General features: G+C 45.5%; 1 protein-coding gene and 1 pseudogene across 13 annotated transcripts in view; one reads left to right on the forward strand and one right to left on the reverse strand.

The window, feature by feature from the left end:
• CACNA1C (calcium voltage-gated channel subunit alpha1 C) overlaps positions 1-21,628 on the reverse strand; it is a 662,670-nt gene that overhangs the window by 511,055 nt on the left and 129,987 nt on the right. The window lies entirely within an intron of this gene.
• Positions 4,804-5,154, forward strand: LOC125169772 (60S acidic ribosomal protein P1-like; annotated as a pseudogene).

The raw sequence follows: 21,628 nt of genomic DNA on the forward strand, positions 1-21,628 counted from the left end.
AATCCCTATGAGATCAACAGACCATAATGCATACCCCAACACCTAATTTAACTGTATGTCATCTTATGTTATGTTCCTTATAAGAAAGTTCAATTCTTGTTGTTTGTGTTATCACCCCAACTAGACTATACATTCTTTGAAGATAAGGACCACGTGGGAAAAAGCACATTTTGGTAATCTGTTTCTGAAAATCATATGTTCAGTGGGAAATGCTAACCTATTTCCCATTATTTTAAATAGGAGAAATTATAATGTGTTGCATTACATCAACCCCAAACCAAAATATATTATAATGTATTTCCTAAAATGTAAGCAAAGTACAGCACATAACTATCATATAAACTATCACATTAGGATGTAAAGTGTTTAAAATAGCACTTCCTGATCTCTCAGTTGAATGTGTAGAAACCTGTCACCTGGTTTCTCCCAGACCTTGAAAAGGGCCCAAATGGATGACCTCCTTCTAGGAAGGTTGGCAGTCAGGAAAAGGGGAAGAGTGTGTTGCAGATGTATTATGGGTTGGAAAAGCAGTCTGGTCTACCTCACTATTTATTACATTGGCTTTGCAAATCCTCCAACACATATATGTGACCAAGACTCCTCCCCTGAGAAGAGGATGAATGTTCCTTTAGTGTAGTCACATGGCCTTTCTTAGCCCCCAAAATATCCCCAAAGCACATCTCCTTTACTGACACTCTGTGGGCTCTACAAATCACCTACAATTGTTTCTCATGCTCTACCAGTTGTATTAGAAACATAATTGGAGACTTTTTTTCAAAATGTACAGTGAGTTTGGGTGATAAATTTCCTGTATAAATATCAACTGAAAAATCATTTTATTCAGAGCTGTGTATAAAATATGAAACAGGACTATTGAAAACTAAGGTATATTCTCCTAGGAATATGTTAACATGGGAGACATTCTGCAGGAGAAACCTGCATTTCTTCTGAATCTTTACCATCCTTAACACAATGATGAGTACATTGCATGTGAGCACTATATACCTAAGGACTGGTAAATGACTAAATAAATGGGACGAGATTAGGTTGGAGAGAAGGAGAAATCTTAAATCTTCCATGTTGACTCTTCAAAAGAGAAAAAAAACTAAGAATCAACACTCACTGGACACAAAGTGTGAGGTAGACATACATGTCATCTCTATATTCATGACAATGCAGAACGGGAGCTATCACTAGGCCCATTTTACAGATAAAAATACCAAGTTTCTAGTTTATCAGACTAGATAAACAACTTGGCTAAGAGCCACACAACTGGTCGGTGGTGAAATCTAGAATCAAATGCTGGCTTAACTCCAAAGTCTGAGCTCTTTCCACCATTGCATAGCACCTCCTCCCAGGTCAGAAGCAGATTCAACTCCCATGTTCTGCCATTCCCCCAACCCTTCGTGTCTTATTTTATTTTTGAAAACACTGCCCTGTGCTTCTGAAATCACCAATCTACATTATATAAGTTGTCAACTGGCCTTCTTCCCTCTGGATGTCATCCCAAGGTTTGGATTTTACATCTCATGGAGCTCCAGTGGAAGCACCAAATCTCAAGTAGACTACCAGGAGGCTCAGACTCGATTTACATGGAGCAGCCCCAGGTTTGTCCAACTTGCCCTCCTGCCTCCCTGAGTATCCCCAAATCAAGGTTAATCCCCAACACAGACCATGTACACCAGACCCTCTGCCTCCCCCCTTATTCAAAAACATCAACCCAAGAGGAGTCTACCATCACCATTTACTCATCTGACAACTATTTCTTACATGCCAGCAATGGGCTAAGAACTGGGGATATGACAATGGCGAGAAGATAAATAAGGTTCTCAACCTCACCCAGCTTATGATCTACTGGGGTGACCAACAATCATACAAATCAATGTAATTACAAATTGTTTTAAGTTCTACAAGAGACAAGAGCAAGATAAAAGGGCAATACAGGGCAAGATAAAAGGTTATAACAGGAAAGAGGATTTAGAATAGGAGCTTAGGGAAGACTTGTCAAATGAAGTGACATTTAATGAGACCTAAATAGAAGGATAAGAAAGAGAAAGCCAAATTAAGAGTGAGCACCTCTGGGTTGTCGGCTTCCTCCTTGTAAGCACCATGACCTGCCACCTCCCAAACCCCGCCTCCACAAGTCTATCTCCATGTCGGAACTGTGAGAACCCAGCCTCTCAGGGTGGTGGTGGGAGGGTACCTTGAACTTCTACATACAGAGGTTTCCCAGTTGAATTTGCAGAAGGCTGTCACCTGGTTTCACCCAGTCCTTTAAAGGGGCCCAAATGGATAACCTCCTACCAGGAAGACTGGTGCCCAGAAAAAGGGAAGGGATGAGAATGCAGATATGTCATGGGTTGGAAAACTACACTGGCTTTGCAAACCCTCCAATACATGTGACCAACACCCCTTCCCCTGGGAAGGGATGAATGTTCTTTGGTGTGTGTGTGTGTGTGTGTGTGTGTGTGTAAGAAGTTTTAAATATGCATTCTGAGAGAAATGTAACTAACTCGTCTGGTTCTGATTCATTCATAACTCACCAAATTTGTTTTGCAAGTGCTGTCTGATGTCCAAGAAACTGCCAAGCATCCCTAACCCTGCATCCCGCTTTGAAGTGGTGGTTGTGCAGACGTCACATGCCCGCCTGGGCATTGAAGAACAGAGCCTGGGGCCCTGGGCCCTGAGATTTGGTAAGAAGACGACCTGCTGTGAAGGTCTTCCAGTCACAATACCCCACGCTACCCCCTTTGGTTCTGTTTAGCAATCTCTTTGGTGTGAAAATGCATCCATAATGCATGAGTGAACGCCCCATGGGTGTGTGGAGAGAAGGGGGAGATGATAATCAATGTTTATTTCATTTTTTTGCTGACTGAAGCTATAATGTCAGCAGCCAGGTGAGCAGAAAGAAATGTCCTCCTTCTCTAGATTCAGAAAACTGCCCTAAAAACAGAGGAAGAGACAGGCTTAGACATATGACTAAGTCAGGCCCCAGAATTCTAACTTTCTAGTTGGTTCTGTGTTGAATGGACCTTCTCAACCAGGAGAATTATGTCCCCGTACGAGGTGGTTTGAGGTGAGCAGAGGTCCTTCCAGGTGTCACCATACCTGGGTGGGGACTTAAGTGGGGGTGAAAGCCAAGGCTTCTAAACACCCTGCAGTGGGTGACACAGACCCTAACAAAGAATGGCCTCAGCACTGAGCAAGAGCTACCCTGAGGGGAAGAAGACAAGGCAGTAACCATGGCACTTGGTGGCAACGGGGAGGACAGCTCAGAGACAGGACCTTCTTGGTACTAGCCTGTTGCTTCTCTGACCTAATAGCCTAACTACATCTCTGACCTAATAGTTCAGAGGCATGTCACTTTAAGGGAAAGACTATGTATGTCTCACTTTAAGCACTACTCAGTGTGGAAATCAAGTCATTTTCTAAATACTCCAGGGGAGATACTCCAGGTAAATACTTGACATACTCCTTTCATAGGATCCCCATGATGATTTTATCTGCATAGAAAAAAAAAAAAAACTTTGGTAGTACAAACAGCCACTTCCTAGGCTTCTATGATCAGGCACTTAAAAGCATCTGTTTATGGAGAAGAGAAGTCTGTCTTGGACTGTGAGACATGGGGGACTTTGTCAGACAGATGTCTTCATCTCTGGGACCCGGAGCATTCTAAGGACCTATGGCCCTTTATCCATGAGCCTCACCTCACCCACCTCACCCTCTGCTTACAGAAGACAACAGAGCTTGTACTTTACACACAAAACATTTTTAGATTAAATGAAGGGTCTAAGGATGGTGTCCAGCAGGACACTTTCCTCATGTGAAGCAAGGTCCCTTTCTCTTCTCTGCTGTAGCTCCTGAGATGGTTCTGCCTTCGAGGAGCAAGAAGGCAGACGAGGTACCAGTTTCATTCTGAAGGACCGGGAAGAGAAGTAAAGGTCTCCTACCCCCAAAATAATTCTCATTCTGTTAATAAATGCTTGAAATGTCTTTAAATGATTCAAGAGCAGACTTAAAATATGAAGTATCTAATATTCATGCTGAGCTATAAATGACTGTTCTCTAGTTCTTCGGTTCTCGCACAGGTTTTAACAGAGAGAAAAGCTTAAAAGTGCACAATAGCATTGATTACATGGACAGAAAGAGGCTGGAGCATCGTGAAAGTAGAAAAAAAACCATGAAATGAGAGACAAGCCATCACAGGCATGCTCAGCTAAACCAGCTATGAGACACCCACCAGGCAAGTCCCTAGCAGCATGAGCCTCAGTGTCCCTATTTGTAAAATGAAAGATTGAGCTACATGGTTTTTTTAAACGTTTATTTTTGAAAGAGAGAAGAGAGAGACAGAGCGTGAGCAGGGGAGGGACAGAGATAGGAGACACAGAATCTGAAGCAGGGTCCAGGCTCTGAGCTGTCAGCACAGAGCCCAATGTGGGGTTCGAAAGCACAAGCCACAAGATCATGACCTGAGCTGAAGTCGGACACTTCACTGACTGAGCCACCCAGGTGCTTGTGAGTTGCATGTTCTTAGAGGGCTTCCAACTCTAAAATCCACATTGTCCAGTTCAGGCAAGAAGAAACAGAGGCCCGAGGTCAGCACTGAATAACTTCTCTAATCATTACAACTTAAACAGAAAAAAAAAACACATATTTTTGCACGTGACAAAAGACTAGAAAAACGTAAATGGTCAGTATCACTTTTCAGCAGCTGCCGCTAAGGTGTTCAGTCCTTCTGAGGAAGCTGAGGCCGTGCTGGGGTGGGTCCCCCACTTCACCCTGAGACTAGCACGCACCCACACCATGGCCTCCATTTTGGAGCTCACCTGCATCTACTCAGCGCCCTCATTCTGCATGACAATGAGGTGACAGAAACGGAGGATAAGATCAATGTCCTCATGAAAGCAGCAGGTGTTAAGTGTTAAACCTTTGTGGCCAGGCCTGTCTGCAAAGGCTCTGGCCGATGTCAACATCAGGAGCCTTGTCTGCATGGTAGGGGCTGGTGGACCTGTCCCAGCAGCTGGCACGGCACCAGCAGAGGCCCTGACCGCTCTACCACTGCTGCCCCAGCTGAGAAGAAGGCAGAAGCAAAGAGAGAAGAATCTGAAGTTTGATGATGACATGGGCTTTGGTCTGACTAAACCTCTTTTATAACGTGTTCAATAAAAAGCTGAACTCTTAGGGGCACCTGGGTGGTTCAGTCGGTTAAGTGTCTGACTTCAGCTCAGGTCATGATTTCGGATTTTGTAAATTCAAGCCCCACATCGGGCTCTGTGCTGACAGCTCAGAGCCTGGAGCCTGCTTCTGATTCTGTATCTCCCCCTCTCTCTGCTCCTCCCATGCTCATGCTCTGTCTCTCCCTGTCTTTCAATAATAAATAAGCATTAAAAAAATTTTTTTTAAAGGTGAACTCTTAAAATGAATAAACAAACAGGTGGTGGGTACCCTCTAAGTCCCTGCCAGGAAGACCAATGATGAAATCAGTATCACTGCCTGCCTAAAAGCTATCACTCCTGCTCACTGGCTGGCAAAGCCCAGTTTCTGGTTGGTTGTGATACCACAATCCCAGTGTTGGAGGTAAATCCTAATTCATCTAAACCAGTCAGGAAATCCCATTCTCCTTGCTAAAGGGACATTTGACCAATTCCTGGCCCGGAGAAATGGTGGAGTGTATTGGACACTTCTGGGGGAAGCGTCCTCATTCTTAAGACACACTCGGGGAAGATGCCTCCTGTGGCCTGGACATTGCTGCTTCTGCCTGGGATGTGTGAAATGGGTAGAGCCATCTTACGATTTCGGGGGAGGTCTCTGAGGACAGAGCTGCCACACCAAAGATGTTAGAGCACAGAGGATCGGGAGGATGCATGCCTCTAAGCCCCTCAGGAGACGATGGGCAGGATGGAGTGATAGAACAATGTGGAGCCACTTGTTGAAGGTCAAAAGGGACAAACTCACAAGCTTCAGGAGAAATGACTTTACGCAACTAATACCTAACTTACAAGAGCTTACATTTGCTTCAGGAAAAGTTTAGAAAAGATTTTTGGATAATACACTATAATATATGATTGAAAACAATTAACAGAACATCAAAATGCATCCCTCACCTTGAAGACTAAGAATCACATGGAATAAATATGCTGCTCTGTATGTCACCTCTTGTTGGCCTTGTCAAAATGAATGCCCGCCAGAGCAACCCTGGACACAGGGCTTAGTAGGCAGGTCCTCCGTCCTCTTCCCTTAATACCAGGATCCCTCATCTGACCTTCCCACCTCCCACCTCTGACTTCCTCCCCCTGGTGCAACCTGAGAGCTGCAGGGTAGAAAATGAGGAGTTTCTATCAAAGACACTGCAGAATTTACCTTTTCTACCAAACGTGGTTCAATTGCTGTTTTTTAAAACTGAAGTCTTCACAGTTTGGTAATGGAGGAACTCAATGCCACTGTGCGACACTGAGAGTACCACTCCCCCACACGTGTGGGGCCTACAGTATACGGAGTTGTAGGGAATCATTACATGGTGAGTCATTCTTATGCCTGAGGAACACATCCACATAGCCTCTGAGGGGAGGCCTCTGGTTCAACAGAGATCAGGCGCTCTTCTGGCGGCATACCTCCTCAGAAGCCACTTCTCCAGGGGAGGCAGAGGTGGGGAGAGAGCCAGGTGGGGAGGAAAACAGGCAGGCAGATCCCCAGGTCCTGGCCCCTGCTGCCTTCAAAGATGCTTTCAGCAGAACGGCCAGATCTGAATATTTTGTCCTAAAGAACACAGGCACAAACACAAGCACCTTCTTTCTTGAGCGTGTCCTTTACTCCTGTTTCAGCCGTGTGTGTGTGTGTGTGTGTATACACACACGCAGCCTTGAAAGGTAATTCCAGTCCTCTCCAAGCCCTGGCTGCCACTCCAATATCAAGGCCATCTCACCCTCAGGGGCAGGCAAACCACATAATGATAGAAGATCATTTCCATACAAGGGCCTTCCAGTAGTAAAAATTCATTTAGGAGGAAATAAATTTGAATTGAATTTACTAAACCCAGAAAATGTAAATCAGGGGAACCTTCCTAATGAAATTGCAGCTTGGTTTGAAAATTATCTAAAGTTGCATTTCAAGATACAGGTTTGTTTCTGCACGGAACTGATTCACTGGGTGGTTATTTACAGAAGCCCTGGTTCTATTAAAGGGTCCTCAAAAATGTCAGATTTTGAAATTAATAAAATTCATTTCAGTTTGGTGCTTCTGGTTCCAAATTTAATCATCCTCCAGTTTGGTCCTATTCAATCACTGACTTGAATGTAGGAAAATCTCACCTACCTGAATGTTTTTGGAGGAAGAGGGAGGAGGAAAGTCTTGTCTAAACTGATGAAAAAATCCAAATGGCTGATTTTTGAAGAAAGATGGTTCTAATACTTGTAGTATTGAACATATAATAAGCTAAGATTTAAATGAACACTAATAAGTAAAATTGAGTTAGTCACTGAAAAATTACAATCCATAATAGGCTTTTATTACATAATAATGAATTACATTATATCACTGAGTCTTAATTTTTTAAATCAATGGGAAACACAGACTGTGTCAGAATTCCTGGGGTACAATTTGAATTTAAGTCACACAGCACTCAGGATTTAATTGGGCATTTCCAATGGTCAGTGAGTAGCTTTAGTAAAGTCAAGAAGCAGGGAAGCTGGAGAGGGGGAGAGGGAGGACAGAGAGAGATGGAGAGAGGAGGAAAAAGAGGGAAAGAGGGACTGGGAGGAAAGAGAGAGGGCGAGGGAGGAGGGGTAGAGTGGAGAGAGAAGGGAACGAAAGGGAGAGAGAGAGGTAGAGGGTGGGGAAGAGATCCACCCAGGGAAGAAGGGATAAATTCTTAAATTGGGAATCTCGATTTACATGTCTTGATAGAGAAGAGCAGCCGAAAGAGTGGTAGGATTTAAATTTCCTAAGGGGATAGGGTAGGCGTTCTGGGCTGTAGTGAGGTACCTTGCTGCAATCTCCTTGTTCTGACAGCTTTAGCTCCCATCTCCCATCTTAGAAGAGCAAGATGGTGCCCCTGAAGGAAGGGGTGCTTTGGGCCAGGCTGTGCCTGGTAAAAAGCCAGCTCTGGATATACTGCTGGCCATGGGACTGCTGACCTAAAAAGGACCAGAATATGTTTCACTGGGCAAGCCCAGCCCATCCATTCTGAACCAGAAGGCAGGCTGCTAACAGGTTTTGTCCTGCTCAAAACTATAGAAGCCCTGGAGTCTTCCCTTCCTGCTGCCCACCTTGTTCCTATCAGCTCTGGACCTGCTGGGCTAGGTGATATTTAAAATACTCAGGGGGCACCCTGGTGGCTCAGGTCATGATCTCATGGTTCATGGCTTCGAGGCCCACATCAGGCTCTCCATTGTCAGCGCAGAGCCTCCTTCAGATCCTCTGTCCCCCTTTCTCTCTCTGTCCCTTCTCTACTGGTTCATGTCTCTCTCTCTCTCTCTCTCTCTCTCTCTCTCTCTCACAAAATAAATAAATAAATAAAACTAAAAATTTTAGAAAAAAATACCCAGGAAGAAATGTTTACAGGAGACCATAAGGGCTACACCTACCACAGCCTCAAGAACCCTGAACCACACTGCTCTCCTTGCTGCTTGCCTGGACCATGTAAATACCCAGTAAACTCTCAGTTCTTCCTCACTTCCCTCTTATCAGAGTAAAGATTAATCGGACATCCTGCTTTTACACTTCAGTGTTAAATGTGTTTCTGTTCTGGCTGGAAACTGCTGACGGCTTTCCAAAAGTAGTTCGATATAGAGGGAGTCTAACTGCAATTCTATACTACTCATTTACAAAAATATTATTTTCCACTGTGATTCATGGTAACTATAGAGTGTTTCAGCTGTATTATGGGTTAAACAGGCCAGCCCAGAAATCTAAATGCCATTTAAAATTTTCTAAGTTTAAAACACCAAGCTAACAATGAATAAAAGAACAGTTCAAAATTTGGGGATTGCCAATAAATTATTTTTGTGTGTATGACTCAAAATATCTTACCAATGGTACTTCATTTAGGCTTTCATTACATTTAGGCTAGGAGATCTTGACTACACTTTATCACAATTTATCACCTGAGAAGTAGCAAAGAATCCCGGATTCATTAATTCCCACTAAGAACTGTAGAGTGAGCTGGCAAATCACAGGTATTCAGGATAGATGGACAAGAGGAGCTTCCTGAAACAACAGGAGGGTTCCGGACTCCTTGTCCTACTAACCAGCCTGACAGATGAACTACTGGAAGAGAGGCTGAAAGAGTCTTACAAGTTCCAAAAGGAAGCCCTGCTCTACCAAGGCTGGCTCTTGAAGATGTACTTATCAGGGATGGTACCCCTGAGGGGGCACAGAGTATGAGGCCCCCCTGATCTAAAGTCTCCTCTGTCAGAGATTCTTTGGGAGTTTGGAACATATGGCCTCAGAGGTCTCTGTCCTCTAAGGGCTGAGAGTTCCAAGTATGCTGACATAAAATGAAGGGGGTGCTAAATGGTGCTGGGGTCCCCTTCCTGACCTGACATATGAATTTCTGAGTCTGAGGCCGAGGGGAAGATCCTCACCAGTCTGACATTCACTACCTCTAGCAGGCTTGAATTGCAGGGGACAGAATCAGATGCATAATTTTGTGGCTCCCGAAGAATTATGTCCCTATTCAGTTTAGGATGCTGGCCCATCCACCCATCCTAAGCCTCATCTCCACCCTGCTTCCTGTAGTAATGGCTTTCTACCTCTGGTGCTAACCCCATTCACTGTGTCCGAGACTAGAAAACATTTTGACAGAAGGCAATTTTCTTTTCTTGTGACAACAATGTTTCCCAAAGGAAGCTGTCTCTGAAATAACACAGATATCAAATCATAGACATATATAGCTGATAACACTGTTAAGCACATCTAATCTGATCCCATCTTTACCACGGGAGAAACTAAGGCCCAGAGACTCACCCCCAAGTGGCAGCAACACTGGCACAGCCATGATCCCAACTGTCCTGTGGGAAACATGACTTGCTGGTTACAGGGAGCTCTGGCTCCACTGCTCTGCTCTCTAGCCGTGTGATCAGGGCAGGTCTGATGACCCCTCCAGGCTTTCAGATATGCATACTCACTCCTCATTAGTTGCTGTATGGACTAAATGACAAAGGTGTGTAGAACACAGAGCACAGTGCCAGGCAAGTAATAACTATTACTGTCATCTCTGCTATTATTATCAGTGATAAAAAAAACACACACACATCTCTTCTCCCATTAAGGGAAGTGTATTTGGTTCATTTGCAAGACATTAGAACATATTCTCTATTTTGGTAACTTGAAAGTTTTCTACCAGATCCCATGATAGCCAAAAAGACATTGTAGTCAGTGTTTGCTCTTGGGAATACAGTGTCCCCAGGTGTCCTCACAGGACCTTTGTTTGGAAAGTATTCCTACTTCTACAATGATGGAATTTTCAGATATGCCAGTGTAGGCTGCAGGATAGAACCTGATGAACACTGTGCTCCTATGAGGGCAAGAAACCCAGTGACACCTCCCATAGGTGTTCACTGGCCAGTCAGGACTTAGGGAATGAGTGTTCCTGCATGGGAAAATGGGATAGAATCAAAGGGAGCATAAGTGTTTACAGGGAGCATAAGGGAGCATAAGAGGTTCATCAAATAGGCCAAAAACTCCTCCAGTCACTGAAACACAGCATTCATAGTGGGAAAGAAAATAAGAATATCACAGAGCAGGAATGGGGGGGGGGGGACAAGCAAAGAAGCCCCAAAAGGGGCCAAGTGTGTCAAGGAAAAACATTTACCAGGAAATCTCCAAAAGAAGAAACTGTCCATGGACAGAAAGAGAGAAACAAAACTTACCACTACACATGAAAAATGACTGAGGAATTCCAGTTGCCTAAAGTTTCAACACAAGTAAACAATGTGATGTGGAAGGAGGAGGGAGGGGGGATGAGGAGTGAGAGGAGAACAAGGAGGAGGGAGAGGAGAGAAGAAGGGAGGAGGAGGAGGAAGGAAGGAGGAGGGAGGAAAGAAGAGGAAAGGAAAAGGGAGGGGGAGAATGAAGCAGAGGAGGAGGGAGGGGGAGGAGGAAAGATGGGGAAAGAGGAGAGAGAGAGGGAGGATGAGGAGGAGGGAGGGGGAGGACAAAAAGGAGGAGGGAGGAGGAGGAAGGCAGTATATAATCTCAGGCTATGCTGTCCTAAGGGGAAGCAACAGTCTCTCATCCCTGTGGCCAGGTAGAGCTGAGGAACTGTGGGTCAAAGGCAAACAGCAGAGTTCAGATGAGGTGGCCAGGACTGCAGGGAAAGGGTGCAGTGAAGAGGATTGTTAGCCTAAGGGACAACCAAGACAACCAAGAGACACATGGGAGCTGTCTTTGGTATCAACAAGGATTTCCTAAGGAAGGGAGAATACCCTTTTCCCCTCCAGATGGCAAAATGAAGTGCAACAGGTAAAAGATAAAGGAAGACAGCTCTAAGAAAACCCTTTTTCAGGATTACAGATATCCCCAAATGGATTTCCACTCCTAGAGGTGTTGTGGCAGAGGTTGGATTGCCCCAAAGACTTGTCAAGAGACTGCTGCAGGAGAAGACCCTCTGCTGGATGGGCCAGGGCCACTCTTAGCTCTGGGAGACTGGGGGAGTGGCAGGAGAAAGGGTTTTGATCCTTGCAGCACATGCCTGACTGTGTCAGCTGCTTAGCTTGCCTGGGCCTCTCTTCCTCTACCTCTCAAAGAGAAGTAAAGGCATGGGGTTCTCACAAAGAGCAGGCTGCTGGGAGAGTACGTGAACCCTCCAGCTCTGCCAGCCATTTCCCTGCAGGATCTGTCATGCAAACCAGCTCCTCAGGGTAACAAGTTTCAGCCGGGTCTTCCAGACAGGGCCAATAAGCTGCAGCTCATGTGGGAGGACACACTATGTCTGCCCTAACTGCAGGTGTGGCATCCTAGAGCAACAAACCAGCTTCTGCATGTGCTCTGCAAATTTAAACCTACTTGGAGCCACATCTTGAATCTCAGTAAAAAGACTTCTGCTCAAACAGACGGCTATTTTAAAAGGTTCTCCTCCCATTTATATCTAATGTGCTAAGTTCTGAATTCTGAATGCAGAGGACAAAGGCCCATCTCCTTGGATAAAAGCACGGCATGAAATTGTTTGGCCCCACTCCCCCTCTGCAGCTCCAGCTCTCACGACTCCCCATCACACACTGTCCCCTTGACCCATCTAGGTCAGTGTCACTGACCACACAGCACTGTGCCTTTTAATACCCTGTGACTCTGAGGGTGGGCGGGAGAGGAGTGACAGCTGCATTTTAATTGAGGATCTGCTATGTGCCAGGCACCATATTACACATTTTCATATATTATCTTATTTCTCACAACAACCTTGCAATTTGGGTGGCAACATTCCCATCTGATCCTTAGTGAAATTGTATATAAAAGAAAGAAAAAGTTACTTAAAACAAAAATTGACGCCATCTGCTTCTGCCTTTGAAGCAATGGAAAAATGAGTCTCTCTACCACCCCTTTTCCCTCATCCAAGAAGATGGGGTCAGATCCCCATCAGATGGCCCATCATGTGGGAAGGCACATCAGTGGATATGGCCCCTTGTGTGGGAAAGCACATCAGTGGATGTGCAGAGGAAAGCTCTAAGTTTAGGGACTATATAGAGCTGAACTGCTCTGCATAATAAAAATGAGGAGAGTATGTTCAAGTAGTTTGGGGGCAGTAGAGGGGGAGAAATAGAAAGGGCAAGAAATACATTAAAACTGTAAGGCCTGGGTAGGCAAAAATGTCGGAAGGACTTTCTAAGCACAGAAACTTCAAACATTCAATATTTACATTACAATGATGTGAACTCCCTTTAGCTTCCCAAAACCTGAGTACAGGCTGATATACTCATAAAAACCTTGTGTGGGACTGGAGCGTCTGTGTGTGTGTGTGTGTGTGTGTGTGTGTGTGTGTGTGTGTGTGTATAACTCAAAGAAGGGGAACAGGTCCATGTCAGGGTTTGTCCAGAGCAGGGAGAAGGGCATACTCAGAGAAAGTGACTGTGGTTGACACTGGAGCCAGCAGGGACTGTAGAAGGCAAGTCCCTAATGCCCACAATCTGGGAGAGGGCATGGGATGAAGAGCTGAAGCTGACACCTGGGACACACAGGGACCAGGCTCAAGGTCACACCATTGCTAGTTGTAGGCCAGTGTTTAAATCCAGCTCTATCTGAAGACAAATCCAAGTTATTTCCACTTCCTTTCCTTGAGGTACTCTTCTCACACCCCTACTCCCTCCTGGCCTGGCACCAACACTCAACATCTTTATGTGGCAAACTCCACCCACCCTCAGTACTCACTTTTCATGGAGCTGCTCTGACTTCCCGGGGCGGGGGGGGGGGGGGGGGGGGTGGGCAGCAGTTGCTCCTTGCAGTGAATGTGGCACTAATGTTCACCAAACCTGCTCCTCTTCCACATGAGCACAAAGTCAGACCATATTTCCCAGACTCCCCTGCAGGAGGCAGGGCCATGAATTGCTTTCTAGCCAATGGAACATGTAGGAAATGATGAGCCCCACCTCTAGGCCTGGACCTTAAAACTTCGGGTACAACCCTTCATGCCCCTTATTATCTCTTATCTGTCAGCCCAGATTCAGGGGCTCCAAAGGAAAATTTCCAGGCCCAAGGGATGGCACAGCCTCTAAACAGAAGAACCCTGAATCCCTGAATGTCCCCTATCACGACGCTGCCAATCTAAGTTGGACTGTGATAGAAGAAATAAACCTTTATCCTGTTAAGCCACCAAGAGTTGGGGGTTATTTGTTACAGCAGGCAGGCTATTCTACTACACTCTTTCTCAAGGTTGCCATGAAATCTGCTCATCTCTCTACCATCCTCTTTGCTGACCAGGGTATATTTCAATTTTCCACAAGAACATCTGTTTTCCCACTGGGCTGACCTCCTAAAGGAAAGGAACTCTATTATCCTCATTCTATGTCTTTAATACCTAGAACCCATAGTTTATATATGTCTTCACTAAGTGTATAATGAATGAAAAAATGAATGATAAATCACACTAAGCCCAATATCCAGCTAAGTCTATAAGACCCTAAAACTTTTTACAGCCCTAGGACCAGCTAAGCCCTGGATGAAGGAAATGGAAAGGTCAGAAAACACGGTGAGGACTGGGAAACTGAAGGAAACTTCACTCTTCTGCTATGTTCCTGTTGCACAGGCATACCTTGAAATGACAAAAACCTTACCCTGGGAGAACACTGGCTGGCAGGAATGTTTCACTGTGCTCCATCCTACAGTATTTTGAATTCTTTTGTTTAAATCGATTGGCAATGTTTAAACACATCATTTCACACAGAAGTACAATATTACTAATTAGGCAATAAGGAGTAAGACAGTGTCATTTTATGGTAATGCATCAGGCACACAAAAAAGCCCTCCCTCTTTCAAATAAATTTTAGATTTTACATAATCTCATTTTTAGTGTAGAAAGGGGATTCCACTCCATTAACAAAGAGCAAGTTCTGGTTGAATGTACTACTTGCTTAATGGAGAAACACCAGGCATGACCCAAAAGATGCTTCTCCTGGGTTTCAGAAGTACCTGTGCCCAACCTTGAAGATTCTGGCTCTCACCTTGATCAAAGGCAGCCACTTTCATGACCTCCTTTGTTCTCTTGTATCAGTCATCTCAAGGGATCTATATTTTCTTTTCCTGTAGTAAATCCCTTCATGTCTTTTTATGAGGGTTTTTTCCCCTTCTTTAAATATCACTAGTTATCAGAGCTCTTAATGAGTGTGTCACATTAACGGGGCCTGTCACAATTCATGATGCTTCATTTTAGTTTTTCTTATGTCAGGTAAATCACTGTGGTTGAGGATAGCCAAATGCTCCCCCCTCTCCCTCGCCCCTACAGGTTCCCACTCAAGGTGTTGATAGAGTTTTCCAGATGAGTAACAGGCCCCTCCTAGAAGTGGCCCTTTGGAAGCTAGACCTGGTGCCCCCATCTTGGGAAGCATAGCCAGAGCCCAGCTTCAGTCCCTAAAGAGGAAGCCATGGTGTCCCCACATGGCAGAGTGTCTTCCTGCTTCCATTTCCTGGACCCTACCTGAAGGTCTTGGATGAGCCAGGTCCCTGGCCCTAGAGGGGTTTTCCCCAGCTTTCCTCTCCTTTTTAAAATTCTGCCTCTTGTCACCCAAGTCAGTTCTTCACTCTGCTCCCCTCAGGCACAATATTTGCACACAGTGCCTGTGAGGCACCTCCATCATGGCTACATCCAGCACAAGTCTCTTTTTTGGAGCAAGAGGAAAATCCATCATCTACATTACACCAGAGCCACACAAAGGTCGCAGTCAGAGGCTCTGGAAGAACCAGCCCTCCCCACATCTTTACTCTTCACTTCTGAAAATCTGAGCTGGTTGACACAATCACATTTAGAATTTATATCCTCCCTTCTGCCAAAGGATCTGTGGTAACTGATTTAATATCATCTGTTTGGGACACTTAGAAATTTTCCACATTTCTCAAAGAACACTTCTTATATTTTATAGTTATAAAAACAACACCAAGAGGAGACTGGAGGACCTGAGAACCTAGTATAATTTAGGCCAGAAAGTGAATATCAATTAATTGAGGAAGTCTCTTTCTTTCTCTCTCACTCTGGGGCTGGAGGGTGAGGTGGGAAGGGATAGAAGAGATTATACACTGGGCACAAGAGACTCAATGTCTATGCCCTACAAGCTTTTCATTACCCCAGAAAAACACTCGAAAATTTTTTAAAAAACTAGATTGGGTCCAAAATAGAGAGGAAAAGTACAAAATCAAAATGCATATGTAACTCAATGTCCATAACACTTAACATTGTGTCAACTAGTCAAATGCAGCTCAACACATAAGAGTTATCTATCAATATAATAAAGTCTATATCACAAGACCAAAGTGAATAATTTATTCTTAATAAAACTCAACATTATAAAAACACAACCATTGTTTCTAACTTTGTTACAGCAAACATATTCTACTTGATGTGATTTGTGGATATATTTGAAGATGTCCGATATGCTGATGGGTAGAGTTACCAAACATCAGAGGGCCGTGGGCCTTGGAAAGTTTTACACAACCCCAGGAAGACGACAGTTATTCTATCACATGGCCCCTAGGTATTGTGTTGATAACAATTTTTTTTGGTTTCTGTTTTAATTCTGAGTGAAAAGACGCACACACAGGCTGCTTGTTCTGTTGGGTATTTGCTTCTCTCTGACAGCTGCTATTTCTGGAGGCCCAAGGCAGTGTTTCAAGGAGATAGGGCCGGGGTGGCTCCACAGATACCCTCCTCGCTACAGGAGGGTAGCGAGGGTGCAGATGGGACAACTTAACCCCTCTGAGGGGTCAGCAGACCCGACTCTGACATCAGGACAACATGTCAGGGACCTTAGAGCCTCAGGACTTTAGCTGCAACCATGTGGGAGCACCAGTGGGAGATCTGCCTTTGCTTTCGTGGTCATTTCCCTTTAAAGAAGGTAAATGGAACACTTCAAGGCAGGTATCCTACTCTCTGTGGACACTGCTCCTGGTCCCTTTGCCACACCTGGCTGTCTCCATGTTTCCCTGATGTCAGGTCTGCCAGTCACTAACACATGCCCCCCAAACAGTAGGTTTCCTCACACTTACCTGACGTATCAGCCCTCTACTCTGTTGGAGGGCAGACTTTCTGAAAATGGCCAGCGGTCAACACTAAGCCATTACTCAGATGCTCTGCCTTGGAGAGAGGCTGCAGCTCCCAGGGAGAAGTTTCTATGGGCCCACTCATTGCCTCAGTGTCTCTCTACCCACAACCAACCCCATCTCAGTTCCAAATGCAAACCACTTCCTGGTTCCATGGCCTATCCTCTGGCTCAAGATGGAGTGGCTGCTATGAAGAACATGGGTCCTCAGAGAGGTGGCCAGTGAGGTTAGGAGGGTGCTGGATTTGAATTCTGACACTGGATTTGCATCCTGGCTCCACCACCTAACAGTTGTGTGGTGCAACCCTAGGCAGTCATTGAATCTCACTGAGCCACTTTCCCCTTCTACAGGATGTAGAAAATAATATCTGCTCACAGAATCACTGCCTGGGAAAGGCTCTGGAAACACAATGGTACACAAAGGTAAGATACGCTTTCACAGTGAGTCTGTGGGCTTGACTGCTGGCAGCAAGAAAGAAGAGAGTGATGGCAGAGGTAGGAGATGAAAAAGGGGTGGGCTGTTTGTGAAAAGAGGACCACATGGGATAAAATGGATGGTGCAGCTCCCAGAAGACAAAGAAGTGTCACATATTTTACAGTGATACACGTTGGGGTTCCACAGACCTCAGGTCAGAGTCCTGGCTCTTTTCCTTGCTTGCCATGTTCCCTATTCTGAGCACCTGTTCCTCTTGTATAAAATGAGATAATGAAAGTCCCCTCATGGGATTGTCATAAAAATTAAAGGAGGTTACATTTACAAAATGTCTTAGCACAGTACTTGGCACACAGCAATTGCTCAAGAAATCCTATTATTACTAAATGGATACCTACATTAAGACTGTACTTTAGAGACTCCCAGCAGAAGTTGTGAACAAGTCAGGGATCAGTAAATCCATAAGCAATGTCACCACTGCTTCTTCTAGGCTTCCCTCTCCCTCTTCCTCTGTCTGTCTCTCTCTCTCTCAGTACTTCTCTCCCTGTGGTCTTCCTGCCTCTCTCTCTGCCAATCTGCCACTCACTGTCTCTCTGTGTCTCAGTGTATGTTCTTCCCTGGCACTCCTTTTGTCTCCACCTTGGGCTGTCTCAGACTCTGACCTCTAAAGTTCTTCATCTTTTCCTTCCTTCCTTTGAAAGTAAGTAAGTAAGTAAGTAAATAAATTCAATTTCTGTTTGGGCAGAAGGTACCTTCTGTCACTGAAAGGTGCCCTCACTCCATCCGTGGCCATCCTCCCCATGGCCTGCTATTGCTTCAGGACCCACTGCACAACTGCCTGGCTCTCCTTCAGAAGTTCCATCCCAAAGGAGATCAAGGGGTGGGCACCTAACCTCACCTAGTTACCCAGGCCCTACCCAACACAGCAAGAGCCTGACTTCAGTCCTGTCTGGGTGACCTGAGCCAAGTAGACCCACCGCACAGTTGAAGACAGTGACTAGAGGGCCGGGAAGGAAACCCGCGATCATGTGTGGCTAACTCCAGCCATTCAAGGCTACACACTCAGCCCCACTGGAGGGAAGGGAAACCTTTATTGCCACCATCCAATTCTAATCAGGCCGGGGCTGGGCAGGCTTCCCATAAAGATGAGAGGCCTAAAAAGCAGCTCACCAAAACCACAGCCCACAGTGGGAGCAGCTGCTGACGTGAATCTGGCCACTGCCTCCTTAGAGTGGGGGGCAGGGGAAGGCACTCAAAAGAGGAGCCAGACTGTGGCCAGGAAACAACTGATGGCCTGGCTGGAAACCAATCAGTCAGGCCACAAGCATTTGTTGGGCTCTCTTCACACAAGGGCCACAAAGATGGCTATCATGTTTTGGGAAGTCTAGACTGGTCTCAGGGACAGGGAAAAAAAGACATGGTCCATGAGAAAAGGTGGCCAAGGATACATGGCAGCTTCTGCCCAGTGGTGTACAAGCAAGGCAGGAGATAAGAGCCAGAGGACTAGCTGAGAGACAGCCCTGTAGACAGGCACTCATGCAGGCCTCAGAGGTCTGGGCAAAGTTCTGAAGGCACGGGGGTATGCAGGGTAGACAGTGTGGTGGGGGGAAGGATTGGGTGCAGAGCAGGTACTGTGGGCGGGAGGAAGAACAGCCTGGCTCCTCCTCAGCTGCTTGATTCCTTCCTCCTGGTATCTCGACTGCACCTGCCAGCCACACATGAAAACAGAGAGGGATTCACCGGTGGTAAAGTGGGAGTGATACAAAGCAGAGAAGTAGAAACACAAGAGAGACAACTTGGAGGGTGTCAGTGGAGACATCTGTACCTTCACGCAGCTTGGCGACAGGCATGGTGAATGAGCTACAGCCAGCCGGGCAGCATTAGCCACTTCAGAGGGAGATTCCAGGTCTTCCCACAGAGCCTACCCCAAAATTTAGCTCCACATCTCTTTACATAAGATTTTAACTCCAGTTTAAAGGCAAATGCCCATGGAATGGGAAGTATCTTAAGTTATTTCCATTATTATTCATCTTTAAGATCCTAGTGTTAGGAGTATTTTGTGAGGAAGAGGAAGCCACCAAGCTAACAAGGAAGAAAGCATCCTAGAAAACAAGATTCTCTGTCTGCTCTATCATGCCACCTATTCTCCTGTCCTTCTCACCAAAAGGTAAGTTCCAGAAAAGCAGGACTGAGCATTGGTCCTCACGATACTTCCAGTGTTGGTGACTGTGCCTGGCACGTGGCAGAAAAGCAAGAGGTAAGGGTTGAAGGAATGAATGAACAGACTAACAACCACACAGAAAGACACTCACAGCACTCACTGACTATTTCATATTCTAGATATAACTGCATGGTAGGGGGTTCTATATGAGGCAAATCACATTCTTACCTGGTCTGTGTTAGCTCTGACAGGAGACAACAAAGGAATGGGTACCCTAAAGTTGACACCAAAGACTACAAACTAACACGAACTTAGTTCAAGTTACCAAGGTATCACCCATGGCGACCGGAAACAGTTGCGAACTTCTGTCCCTTCAGTGGTAAACTTGAGGACATCATAGGGGAAGTCAGAGTTCACAGCACAGTTCATAGAGCATCTTAGGAGACTTACCGAGAATACAGAAAACAAGGAAAAAAGTCCAAGTCTCCTAACCTCACAAGGCATGTTGAAAAACAAGTCTCCTTAGCTGCCAAACACAGAGCCAACATTCCCTTCCTGCCTGTTTTTACCATCACACACCTGAAAATCCTCCGGAATCACAACATCCCAGTTCTGGTGCCTGTTTGCCTTGCCAGGAAGTCAGACATTACAGGCAATGGAGGATGGGATGGAGAAAAGAAAAAGGGAGACTCATTGCTGACAAAGATTGGACCAATTAGGAAAAATTGCAAAAGCTTTCAGACCATGCCGAGGCTGCTTCTCCTGCACACACACCACAAACCTCTATCCCTCTTTCACTCAGATGGATGTAATTCATAACAGATTTCATGTTTACAGGAACCAGACGGAAACGATTTCCATGTCAACTTTTCAGGCCAGTTACAACTATCTCAGGAACCTCTGGACTCAGCATGATGAGATGCCCCACTTACCCACCTGCCAGAGTCAGGTGACCAAGCACCTGTTCCTATTTCCCCAGGAATCTCTAGAGTGAGGGGAGGAGGAGAGCCCAGCAGTGCTAGACTTAGAGGCCAGTTCATGTCCTAAGCCCATATTCTCCAGACCATCGTCTGTGCCAGCGAGCACACAGCACACAAGAGCGGTTCTTAATTTTTGTGGGATTATGAAGCACTTTGAGAATCTGGTGAAAACAAGGGGGCCTTTCTCTGGAAAAATGCACATAGGTACATGTGTGCATGCACACTCATACTTTTGAATATATTTTCAGTAGGTCTCCAAATCTACCTATGCTTCAGGATCACTTGGGCAACTTCTCAAATTCTGGTGCAGCCCCTTCCTACACTCCCCAAAACAGAATCTCCAGAGAAAGCACCCCAACATTTGTACTAAAGAAACCATTCCTGTGATTATGATATTCAGCGGGGCACCAATCTATGACCAAGAGTTTGGGAACCACTGTCTTAAGGACTCGTGGACATCAAGTTCAGCATCTCTGTGCCCACCCTTCACCCCCACTAAGGTCAGGAAAGGCAGGGAAATTTCCTTTATTGGGCCAGACACTACACTAAATTGGTTTCCCTAAATTAACTCATTTAACTAGATTTTCACAGAAATGAATTGAAGGAAGTAATATTATCCCCATTTAATAGGTGGAGAGACAAGGGCTCTAGATGGTTAAGAAATTTGCCCACCATATGGCATGTGGCAGCTTGAGGACTAAAACCAATCCCTGTCTGAAATGTTATAAGGATGACACCATCAAGTCCAGCCAGGTGACATCTGGGTAAATTCCCCTCCCACATGCTGCCCCAGGACCCTGGGTGCACCTTTATCCCAACACTCATGGTGCAGTGTCATCTGTTTGCTTACTTCCCTGTGTCCCTGCACAGAGAAAACACAACAACACACCTTAGTCACCTTTGAGTCTCCATCCCTAGCACAATTCCAGCCAGTAGTAGACATGAGACAAGTATTTCCCAAATAAATTAAACAAAGAAAAGGAGAGGGTATACAGATGAGGTGACCACTTCTCCCTATAAAAATTCCACTAGAGGGGTGCCTGGGTGGCACAGTCGGTTAAGCGTCCGACTTCAGCCAGGCATGATCTCGCGGTCCGTGAGTTCGAGCCCCGCGTCAGGCTCTGGGCTGATGGCTCAGAGCCTGGAGCCTGTTTCCGATTCTGTGTCTCCCTCTCTCTCTGCCCCTCCCCCATTCATGCTCTGTCTCTCTCTGTCCCAAAAATAAATAAAAACGTTGAAAAAAAAATTCCACTAGAGATGCCACTTCCCCAGAATGACCTTGGATTTTGTGCCCTCAATATGATAGCAATGACCCCCA

The sequence above is a fragment of the Prionailurus viverrinus genome, chromosome B4 (assembly GCF_022837055.1).
Source record: "Prionailurus viverrinus isolate Anna chromosome B4, UM_Priviv_1.0, whole genome shotgun sequence".
Classification (NCBI taxonomy): Eukaryota; Metazoa; Chordata; class Mammalia; order Carnivora; family Felidae; genus Prionailurus; species Prionailurus viverrinus.